The sequence below is a fragment of the Macaca mulatta genome, chromosome 5 (assembly GCF_049350105.2).
Source record: "Macaca mulatta isolate MMU2019108-1 chromosome 5, T2T-MMU8v2.0, whole genome shotgun sequence".
NCBI lineage: Eukaryota > Metazoa > Chordata > Mammalia > Primates > Cercopithecidae > Macaca > Macaca mulatta.
In genome coordinates, this window is record NC_133410.1 from 41,570,283 (window position 1) to 41,582,703 (window position 12,421).

The 12,421-nt window shown below is 44.1% G+C and overlaps 1 long non-coding RNA gene across 1 annotated transcript in view; it reads right to left on the bottom strand.

Annotated features, from left to right (window-relative positions):
* Window positions 1-516: 516 nt before the first annotated feature.
* LOC114678288 (uncharacterized) overlaps window positions 517-12,421 on the bottom strand; it is a 94,020-nt gene continuing 82,115 nt past the window's right edge. Inside the window, exon 2 of the long non-coding RNA XR_003729612.2 lies at window positions 517-808. This is a non-coding gene — a long non-coding RNA (uncharacterized LOC114678288). The remainder of the gene's footprint in view (window positions 809-12,421) is intronic.

The window sequence follows — 12,421 nt, forward strand, 5'->3', positions numbered from 1 at the left end:
TACAAGTTAACCAAATCTGTTATTTTACTGATGTGTTGTATTTAGGATAAAGGTTTTTTTTTTTTTTTTTTTTAAAAACACAGAGACTTGCTGTGTTGCCCAGGCTGGAGAACAGTGGGGTGATCTCGACTCACTGCAACCTCTGCCTCCCAGGTTCAAGTGATCCTCCCACCTCAGTCTCCTGAGTAGCTGGGATTACAGGTGCATGCCATCACGCTTGGCTAATTTTTGTGTTTTTAGTAAAGACGAGGTTTCACCATGTTGGCTAGCTTGGTCTCGAACTCCTGAGCTCAAGTGATCCACCCGCCTTGGCCTCCCAAAGCGCTGGCGTCATAGGTGTGAGACACCACAACCAGCCAGGATGAAACTCAAACAGGGTTTAAGTTAAAGAATTAGTTGACTTAGAGAAAAGAATATTGGTGGCCCACAGAATAGAAAAAATTGCATAGTAGGTATACAAATAACTAAAATTTGAGATCTTGCATAGGCTTAACAAATAACAGTTGGGAAATTGACTTAATTAGTTTATTCTACATATTCAGGATGTTTTGCCTAAAAGGTAATAGTGTAAATCCTGGGAGGAAGGAAGAAGGAATTAAGGGAGAAAAGAAAGGAGAGAGAGAAAGAAAAGGATTGGGAAAGAAGAAGTGCCAGTCTTGGGCCTTACAGTCTGAGGTTTCTATGCTGCTGGATTGGGATATGAGATGAGCTCATAGTTCTGTTTCAAGACTCCAAGCCCATCACAAGGGGATCATCAGGTGTCCAGGAAGAGGTTGGAGTTCCATATCCTCACAGATGAGAAGATTACCTGGGTAGGAGGCAGAGTTGTATCATCGTCTGGTTGTCTTCCCAGAGTCTAGTTTCGCTTTGATATCTTTGTGTCATCAATGCTTGCTGGGAAAAAAAAACTTTTCCTCTCCTATACTGTCGCAATTCTGGTCACCAAAATGTATGGGCTTTCCCTCCACACCATGCAATTCTCCACTTTGTGGAAGACACTGACTTAATTGTCATACAATGTAACTCAATTTGATGCTATTGACTGGGCATGGTGGCTCAAGCCCGTAATCCCAGCACTTCGGGAGGCTGAGGTGGGAGAATTGCTTAAGCCCAGGAGTTCAAGACCAGCCTGGGCAACATAGCAAGATCCTGTTTCTACAAAAAATTTTTTTAAAAATTAGCCAGGTGTGATGATATGCACCTGTGGCCCCAGCTACTTGGGAGGCTAAAGTGGCAGAATCGCTTGAACCTGGGGAGTTGAGGCTGCAGTGAGCTATGATGGTGCCAGTGCACTCCAGCCTGGGTGACAGAGCAAGACCCTGGCTCAAAAGAAAAAAAAAAAAAAGGAACCAAGAGAAAGGATGATGTCCACCTGGAAATCGTGTCAGATCCCACAGGTTAGGGGCTCAGTCCCACAAGACTGCCCTCACTTCAGACACAAGTCCAAGTTGTTACCTGTGCTTGCTTGCTTGCTTCCTTCCTTCCTTCCTTCCTCCCTCCCTCCCTCCCTTCCTTCCTTCCTTCCTTCCTTCCTTCCTTCCTTCCTTCCTTCCTTCCTTCCTTCCTTCCTTCCTTCTTTCCTTTCTTCCTTCCTTCCCTCCTTCCTTCCCTCCCTCCCCTTTCTTTCTTTCTTTCTTTCTTTCTTTCTTTCTTTCTTTCTTTCTTTCTTTCTTTCTTTCTCTCTCTTTCTTTCTTTCCTTCTTCCTTCCGTCCTTTCTTTCTTCCTTTCTTCCTTTCTTTTCTTCCTCCCTCTCTCCCTCCCTCCCTCCTTTCTTTCTTTCTTTTTTCTTTTTCTTTCTTTCTTTCTTTCCTTTCTTTCTTTCTTTCTTTCTTTCTTTCTTTCTTTCTTTCTTTCTTTCCTTCCTTCCTTCCTTCCTTCTTTCTTTCCTTCCTTCCTTCCTTCTTTCTCTCTCTCTCTCTCTCTCTCTCTCTCACTTTCTTTCTTTCTTCCTTTCTCTCTCTCTCTCTTTCCTTTTTGAGACAGTCTTGCTCTGTCACCCAGGCTGGAGTGCAATGGCACAATCTCGGCTCACTGCAACATCCACCTCCCTGGTTCAAGCAATTCTCCTTCCTCAGCCTCCTGAGTAGCTGGGATTACAGGCACACGCCACCATGCCCAGCTAATTTTTGTATTTTTAGTAGAGACGGGGTTTCACCATATTGGCCAGGCTGGTCTCTTGGCCAGGTTGGTCTTGAACTCCTGATCTCGTGAATCACCCACCTTGGCCTCCCAAAGTGCTGGGATTCCAGGCATGAGCCACCGTGCCTGGCCTGTTACCTGTGTTTCTGACCTACTGGCTATAAATCAGAGGTCCCCATGACCCCCTCCTGAAGTTTGATCATTTGCTACCACTACTCACAGAACTCAGGAAAGTGATTTACTTAGTATTACCCATTTATTATAAAAGGACTTGTATGGGAGTTTTAAACTTCTCCTCTGTTCTCTGAAGGTTTGATAAGTTGAATCTATGAAAATCAACTGACAGTAGATAAATGAACAGGAGAAAAGGCACGCAAATTTATAATGCATATGCATGGGAGAATCTCAAAGTATGAGATTCAAAAAAGGGCGAGATACTTGAAGCTTAAATAGCAGTTTGAACTACAGAGAAATCGAAACTTGGAGGTTCCTGGAGGGTGGTGGTGAAAAACGATCGGAGGGTGAGGGGAGAGACTGCGTTGTGAATAAAGATTGTCTTATTATTTATCTGCAGATAAAATCTCGCAGGTAGCCGCCCTCAGAAGAATAGGTGAAAAGTCTGTCCAGGCCTTGTGTCCTGGGAGTTGAGTCCTCTAGTCTCATCTCCTGCTGTGTGAATTAATCTTCTCTGGTTAATGAAGATATCAGGGAGGAGGTTCACAGCAACTACATCCATAATGAAGGAACTTCCCTTAGTCAGATACGGGAAATTGCAGAGAAAACATCTCTTGGTGCTTCAAGAGGGCCTTGGGAGGGAATGAGAGGTGAGAGGCAAGGGACCGGGAGGTCAGAGAGATTCTCCTGTAGTTCAAAGCACTCAGCAGGCCAGAACACCATACTTCGGGGCACTGTTTTGTGAGTCCCAACAGATACATCTCAGGACCAGCCAGATGGAAGAGATGCGTGGGACAAGTCATAGAGGTAGGGGCACAGCTCTCCCACGCGCTCTCTGGATGCACCACCCTCCACCACCTCCACATGTTTCAGCAACCTGTAAACTCTCAGAATCCTGTCCTTTTGGGTTTTTATAGAGGCTTCATCACTTAGACATGACTGGTTAAATCACTGGCCGTTGATGATCATCTCAACCTTTAGCCACTCTCTCCTCCTCCGAGGTCTGGGGATGGGGCTGAAAGCCCTCTAATCACGTGGTTGGTTCCCATCCAACTAGCCCCCATCCCAAAGCAATCCAGGGGCTCCCAGCCATCAGTCACCTCCTTAGCACACAAATAAACCCTTATTTCTTCCCAGATTCCAAGGGTTTTAGGAGCTGTGTGCCAGGAAAGAAAGACCAATATATGTATTTCTTATTATATCACAACATCACAGTGTCTCTTCTTATCCCTTGTCCCACAGCACCCACCCCCTGACACACACACACACACACACACACACACACACACACACATCCTTCTCAAGGTCATGATCATTCAGGGAGCAAAAGCACCGAGACGAGAGGTTTCACCCCAACTGAAACCAGAACATGTTCACTTCAATGTGTTTCCTCTGGAAGAAGTTCATATTTAAAAGTTTTTAATGTCTGTTTACCTGTTTACCCAGTTAAACACTTGGTCTTTGGTTAAAGGAATTTTAGGTAATAGTTCAGAGGTGGGAGAGATTTGGGAGTTTTGAGAGAAGCAGGACTTAACCTTTGGCTTTGACATCATAGTCAGTGTAGGATGACCTGAAGGATAAACACGCTTTTGAAGGTCTAGAATGCCCAATGATGATGTCATCCCAGCCTGTTGACCCATCTCTCTCTTGGTTCCCATGTCCACAAATACAAAGGGTCCTAGGCCCATTTTCATGTGACCTCTTGGGTCAGTCAGATCACATAGGGGACATCTGGCACTCTCAGAGGGTCTCATGGAAAAGGGTTTAGTGACGAGGTTATTTACTGAGAGGAGTGGGAGTATGAAGCGCTCCAGGTTTAGCCACAGTGGGGCTAGTGCTTCCCCAGGCCTGATGAAGCTGGGGTGGGGGTTGATGTTACAGAATTGGGAAGGCAGGAGCTGTGGTCATATTAGAGTGCAGCCACTGCCAAGATGTGGCCAGGTAAGGAGGAAACAGAGGATTCAGCACTCCAGTGTCTTTTTCTTCCTGTCCTTTGATTTCCTGCTGGTGCCACCCAGTGGTCAAATAGAAATGGAAGCCAAAGATCAAGCAGATTGGGTGATGCAATCCAAAGAGAAGGGGAGAGGAAGAGAAGGGTGGGGAATTGGCCTGACAGGCGAAGAGTAACTGGCTGTCCGCTCTCCCCACGTCCAGTTCCTGGAGACACGCTAGCCCCATCCCCTGCTTGAAAATCATGATGCTCACAGAAAGTCAGTTCTGCGGGATGTTAAAAAAAGAAAGAAAAAAAATAAAGGACACTTTTATGCTTTATGCTCTGTAGATTTCAGTGACATTTTTGCATCTTTTGTTTACCTCAAAACAACTTTGTGAAATACATATTATGGAACTAAGTAGGTAAGTGTGTCTTGCTCAAATCACAAGGAATGGAATCAGGACTTAACTTGACCCTCATGTCTCTAAGCTTTGCTCTTTCTTTTAGACCAGTGTCTTTCAAACTGTGAGTCTCAAAGCCTTGGTGAGCCTTGAACCAATTCCGTGAATTATGACCTGCATTTGGAAAATAATGAAATAGAATTGAAGAGAACAGATTGGATGTCAGAGTGTATTACCCATAATACAGGTTAATATTATTTCTTGAAACTTTAACACATATAAGTGTGTGTATGTGCTTTTGTGTATTAGGCTGTGATGTAATCTATCACAACTATACACATAAAAAATACAACAGGTATTACTTCCTAAGGTTTCTGTTAAAGAAAGTCCAGGCCAGGCACAGTGGCTTACGCCTGTAATGCCAGCACTTTGGGAGGCCGAGGAGGGTGGATCACTTGAGGTAAGGAGTTCGAAACCAGCCTGGACAACATGGCAAAACCCCGTCTCTACTAAAAATACAAAAAAATTAGCTGGGCATGGTGTTGGGTACCTGTAATCCCAGCTACTTGGGAGGCTGAGGCAGGAGAATAGCTTGAACCCAGGAGGCAGAGATTGCAGTGAGCCGAGATCACACCACTGCACTATAGCCTGGGCGATGAGTGCAGAGTGAGACTCCATCTCAAAAAAAAAAAGAAGTCTGAAAGCATTATGTTAGACCATCTTCTCTTTTCACTCTGCTTATTCTTTCATTCATTTGTTCATTCATTCTTATTTATTGAACATCTTTTTTGTGCCAGATCCTGAACTCAAACATCGCCAGATTTTGAATTCGGTATCATCATCTCACGCATTTGTTCAGTGCAAATTCTTTCTCCATTCTCCTTACACACTCTGCTTCACCACTTTCACTTTCCTAAACAATCCATGGCCTCTTTCATCTTGGGGACCCTTGCAAAACTCCACCTATCCTTTTCCCCTCTCTCTGTGAGCTAATTCCTAGTCATCCTTCAGCTCTGGAATCCTGCCTCTATCCTCAAAACCTGGCTTTGGTTCTTGAGTCAATAAATAAAGCTGCAAGTTATTTGACACTCACTCCAAAGAGGTAGAAACTATGTCACATCTGCTTGACATGTACTCATGACTGCTTCAACCAATAAAGTATGGTGGAAGCGAAATGGTGTGATTTCTAAAGCCAGGTCATCAAAGGTCATGCAACTTCCACCTTATTTGCTGGAACACTCACTTTTGGAGTCCTGAGCTGCTGTGTAAGAAATCCAAGTACCCAAGGCCACCATGGTAGAGAGACCATATGTAGGTGTTCTAGGGGACAATTCCAATTAGATCCAGCATTCCAGCCATCTCTGCCAGGGAGCAAGACATGTAACTGGGTTATCTTGTACTCTCCAGACCAGCTCACCCACAAAATGCATGACACTGAGTGACTCCCATTGACGCCACGGTTAACACAAAAATCACCCAGCTGAACCCTGCCTGAATTTGTGACCCACAACATTGATGAGATATAAGAAAATTGCTATTGCTTTGAGCCACTACGTTTTTGGATGGTATTTTGTGCAGCAATAGATAACTGCAACAATTCTCTCTCTATGTGCTTCCACAGCATTCTGTTTTGTCCCCACTGTGAAGTTTATTGCATTGCAGCTTAACTTTCTAAGATCTACTTGTCTGTGTTTCCTAACAGAAAATATGAAACCTGAAATGATAATTTGCTGCTAATTATATTTCTAATATCTAGCATTGGTTCCACACAAAATATGGACTTAATAATTATTTTTTTAAAATTTGGATTCAATTTTTTTAAATTTTGGGAACAGAGCTTATTACAGGTAAGGTGTTCATATGTCTGTGTCTGCCTGTACCAACTGATCTGATGTAATTATTAATACAGTCCTCTTTCAGTTTCAAAATGCAAAGGATAAACGATATGAGCACTCTAATTAGAGGGGTCCTCGTGGGACCAGAGAAGGATTCTGAGTGATGCCCATCAGATTTATTAGAGTTTGGATTTGGCTCTGGTTGGATAAGAATGTTGAATTTTTAGATGAGCAATTTTAAAGAGTGACTGTTATTACCCTTGTCACCATTATATTTTGATTATGTGCTCTATAATTAGATGTTGAAAATGCTAATGCATATTAATACTTGATTGATTTGATTACCCATCATAATTACACTTTGATCACTTTTGATAAATATATTGATTCATTTTTTATTTACTTCACAGTATTCTTTGTATAACTGCTTTGATAATATCTGATTACATCTTAATATTTGATTGCTTTGAGTAGCTCTTGTTTTAACCATTGGGAAGTTGGATCACATCAGCTATGATGAACCTGACTAGTGGTTATGAGGGTAGATTTTGCAGTAAAACAGACCTGGGTTTGATGTTCCTCATTACTTACACTGTGTGACATTGGGTAGGTCACTTAACCTCTCTGGCCTTTAGTTTCCCCATCTTTAAAATGGAGATAATAAAAGTTGCTCATGAGGGTGCCTGGTGGATTAAATAAGATAACCATATATTAGTAGGGTATTCTGGCTGGTCCCTAACTGACATTCTAGATAATTCTCATGTGTAGACGAATGATATTCCCTACTCCCACCCAAATATCTATTTGCATGAGCTGATACACATTAAGGCTTTTTGTTGATGTTGTTTCAGGAGGGGGTTCAGGGAGAAGTCATTCTGGGTAGGGTGCTGAAGAGGGAGAGAGGAAGAGAAGAGGAATGAAGGGGAGGCCATGTCATAGGCTCCATTCTGCCATTCAGGCCACAAAGTCCAGGTGTTCAGAGTACAAGAGGGCCTGGCCAAAGGGGCAAGTGGGCTGACATCTGGCCACTGGGTTGCATTTGCTTGGGCGATATGAGCATCTTTTCCAATTCACACAGAGGAGCCATGAGAGCTGCTCAGAGGTGTCACATGAAAGAAGGACTCAGTTGAGATTCAGTAGAAATGAAAGAGAGAGACTGAGCGCAAACCCTGAAGTTCCTATGTGCGTGGAGGGTTTTGTGAAACTGTAGGCATCAGAACAGCAGTTGAGACCCGGGAGGGCCTCTCTTCCCCCAGTGCTGCAGTTTGTGCCCTGGATCCCAGAGTGCTCTGTGGGAGATGGCTGTGCCTGGCGGATCAGCCTTCTCATGGGGTTCGGGGACATTATTGTGTGTGTGTGTGTGTGTGTGTGTGTGTGTGTGTGTGTGTGTGCGCGCGCATGTGCACATGCTGAGAGGAGGAGAACATGGATGGTATGTGGGTGAGGGTGACCTCTAATTACTGTAATAGCTAGAAATTATAGAGCATTTAGCTCCAGGTACCTTGCCAAACACTTTACACACATTATCATTTTTAATGGTGACAACAACCCTGTGACAATAACCACGAGTACTTTTAATTATCCCCATTCTACAGATGGGAAATAGAGGCAAAGAGAAATTAAAGAACTTCTCCCAGTGTTACAGGAAGTAGAGCTGGGATTTGAATCCAGACGGTCAGATGCCAGAGTCGCTACTCTTAGTCATGACCCCATATTGCCTCCTCATCAGGCGAACTGGAACTATTCCTGACATGGGTGAGTCCCCTACTCCTACCCCTGGGGTCACCAGGAGCGGGGAGGAGCTCAACTGCTGCGTCAGCCCATGCTCCCCAACTCAATGAAATCTGTGTTACTGGGATCCATCACTTCCTTCAGCCTGGGGACACTGTGTTTTGGATATAAAGCATACTTGCCCAGGACCTGGCTCTGGCTTAGGACTCAGTAGAAAATTCTATTTTTAGTGTTCTGGATGATTGGCTTAGCAGTTCCTTTCTTGAGTCATGTTTTTACAGATGAGAACACAGAGACCCTCTTAGCCAAGTCAGTGCCTCACTTTGACCTACTGTTGAGCCTGTCCTTGTCTCTGACCCAAACTGAGTCCGCAGAGCAATGGGATGACCTGCCTTTTCTCCAGCTGCTGGGAGACTCAGGTGTGGGTAATGGTCCCCTGGCACTGGGCCACTGGAGAAGGAAGGCTATTAGCTGCCCATCTGCTGGCTGCTGTCGCTGGCTGCTGTCCAAATGGCCCACAAGCCCTGGGAACGTTCAATGACCAGACACAGCCATGTGCTCCTGGAACACCGGAGCGACCACCCCATACTGAAAGGACACCTTTCCAGAATCCCATATGAGTCCCTACATATTAGCAAGCCTCTTCTCTTAATCCATCCTTCCTTTGCAGAAAACCGATGTACCTACATCTCATCCCTGAAACTGTGAGATGTTATCTTTTTCTTTTCCATCCGTCTATTTCATAACTTTTTGAGTACAGTGCAGTAATTTTTTAAATATGTTATCGATTTCCAAAATTGAGATGTTACTTTTTTTCTTTATATATATAAAGTTACATTTTTTGGTCATGCATGGATTAAAAAAAATCCTTCAAGGAAATAGAGTAAAATGCTAATAAGTCTGTGGGAGATGCGATTATGGGTTAATTTAATTTTCTTCTCTATACTTCTCAGTAAGAATGTTTTGTTTTTTATGATACAAAAGGAAGTGGATTTTGTTTGTATGGGGTTTTTTTTTTTTTAGATTAGTTGCCTCTTTTAATATTTTTATTCTATCTAGTAGAAACTGTAGTGCACCTTTATTTCAAGTAGGCATGGTGTTTTTTGTTTTTACTCCATTTTGCTCCCTGAAATTTCTCTAGGATGGATCTGTTCTACTAAGGAAGAGGTGGACTAGAAACCAAAAGTACAGACTCAGGCAACTTCTCATACAGATGGAAAGAGCTTTGAACCGAGAGTCAGAAGGGTGAGTCCTTCTTCTGGCTCCACCAAACACTAAGCGCCTTGGTCTTTTTTTTTTTTTTTTTGAGACAGAGTCACACTCTGTCACCCAGGCTGCAGTTCAGTGGCATGATCTTGGCTCACCTCTGCCTCCTGGGTTGAAGCGTTTCTCCTGCCTCAGCCTCCCAAGTAGCTGGGATTACAGGCACGTGCCACCATGCCTGGCTAATCTTTGTATTTTTAGTAGAGATGGGGTTTCGCCATGTTGGCCAGGCTGGTCTCAAAACTCCTGACCTCAAGTGATCTGCCTGCCTCGACTTCCCAAAGTGCTGGGATTACAGGCGTGAGCCACCGCGTCTGGCAGTCTTTTCATTGGTAAAGCCACTTAGACTCCATGGCCTCTGCCATCTCTGCCAGGCCTGAACCTCAGTGAATCTGTGCTGTCTTGTGGAAATCAGTTGGAAAATGGCGCAACAAGTAGCTTACAGCTGACTTTGTTAGATGATAATGATTGAAATACTTGAAGATCCTGGTAGTTCACATTCAGTATGAGAATGGCTCTTCTGGTGCTGAGTAAAGGAAGAAAACTCAGTCTGGCAGGGTTTTCCTGGAACTGGTACTTGACATATATATATATATTTTTTTGAGATGGGGTCTCACTCTGTCACCCAGGCTACAGTGCAGTGGTACAATCATAGCTCACTGCAGCCTTGACCTCCTGGGCTCAGATTTCTCTCTCCTCTTTTTACGTACACATATATGTAGGTATGTGTACACACATATATACGTATATTCATATATATAAATTTTTCTGAACTATTTGGGAATAAGTTGCATAGATCCAAAGTTGTGTCCCTGGTTCTCAGTGCAGTCCAGTCCTGGCCTGGATGTCCCTAAGCCTGGGGCCATATCTTCCCTCCCATCACTCCCACTGCCACCGGCACACCCTCAGAATCAGATCTAGCATTTTTCCTCTCATCAGAAAGCCCTCCCTCTACCCACCCAGACCAGAACTCCACTGTATGTGCCCGTCCTTGGGTGTTAAAAAGAAGAGCATTTAACTTGATTGGCTTCTTTGGGAGAAAAGGCCAGCTCCCCACTAGAGTGCAGTGGTACGATCACAGCTCACTGCAGCCTCAAACTCCCACCTCAGCCTCCCAAGCAGTTGGCACTACAGGCATGCGCCACCACACCTGGCTAATTTTTTTGGTATTTTTTGTAGAGACCGGTTTTCGCCGTGTTGCCCAGGCCGGTCTTGAACTGGACTGAAGTGATCTGTCTGCCTTGGTCTCTCAAAGTTCTGTGATTACACGCGTGAGCCACCATGCCTGGCCTACTTGGCTTTTTAATTTTTTTTTTGAGTTGGAGTCTTGCTCTGTCACCCGAGCTGGAGTGCAGTGGCGCAATCTTGGTTCATGGCAACCTGTGCTTGCTGGGTTCAAGTGATTCTCATGCCTCGGTCTACTCAGGCTTCCTGAATAGCTGGGATTAGAGGTGTGCACCACCACGCCTGGCTAATTTTCATAGTTTTAGTGCAGATGGAGTTTCACCATATTGACCAGGCTGGTTTCTAACTCCTGACCTCAAGCAATCTGCTTGCCTTGCCTCGGCCTCCGAAAGTCCTGGGATTATAGGCGTGGGCCACTGCACCTTGTCTAATTGGCATATTTTTAAGGTAGAGAAGAACTCACATGGGATAGGAAGGACAGAAGATGGTCTAGCGTCTACGGGCAAAAGTATGGAGGTGGAAACAAGCCCATCCCATGTGGTCAATGGACGGGACACAAAAAATCAAAAACACGAAGAGGAAGCCAGAAACGTCTCCCAGTTGGGGAGAGTATAAAGTGTCGTGTGCCTCTTTTCCCATTCATGGTGCTGTGTGGTAGCAACCCAGCCGCAGCCTCCATGTATTCTGTGATGGTTAATTAATCCATTTTGTCTTCCTTTAGTTTAACTGTAAGTTTAAAGTAAATATTGATATTTTCTAAGATATAAAAGCAGTCACTCATGACATTGCACTTCAACAAAATCAAACAGTTTTGGTGACCAAAACTCACAGAGATTTCTCCTAATTGGATAAAAAGATAAGGTCTCTGCTTTTTCAGTTGCCTGATTAATTACTGCTCTGAAACCCTTGAAAACAGACATGGTCTATAAGTGGTATCTGTTGTTTAATCGAGGACATGTTTTTGAAAGCCTTTTAAATGGGCCTAGAGAGTTATTGACTCTGAAGTGAATCACTGAACTGTATGTTTTTACAAGTAACATGCCAGCAAAAAACGATTTTTACTAATATTCAAGTTATAGTCACCATAACTGTGGTTTGTCCTAAACCTACCAGCATCTCCAGCATCTACCAGCAGCTCCAAGATAATGGTAGTAAATGGCATCACCACTGACCCAGGGGACTAGGCTAAAAATCCATTAATCACTCACAACTTCTTCCTGCCTGTACTTCTCTCTCTCATCCCTGCTCTGTCCAAGCCCCGTTGTTCTTGTCAAGTTCATTGCCTAAGAGCAGTATCTCTCCAGGTGTCTCCGGTGTCTCTTCCTACCACCACTTATGTTAAAGCAACTGTGATACAGCTTCGATGACTAGAGGAACACCAGGGTCCTTAGTCTCGTGCCAATTTAGATAAAACAACATGGACACACGTAGAGTGGTTTTAAGGAGCTTTGAGTGTAATAGGTTAGAAAGTGTAGCAGGACAAGCTGCAGACAAAACCCCTCAGACACCGAGTTAAAGAAGGAAGGGCTTTATTTGGCCAGGAGATTCGGCAAGACTCACGTCTCTAACAACTGAGCTCCCCCAGTGAGCAATTCCTGTCCCTCTTAAGGGCTTACAACTCTAAGGGGGTTCAAGTGAGAGGGTCATGATTGATTGAGCAAGCAGGGGGTACGTGACTGGGGGCTTCATGCACCGGTAATTAGAATGGAACAGGACAGGATAGGGATTTTCACAGTGCTTTTCCATACAGTGTTTGTAA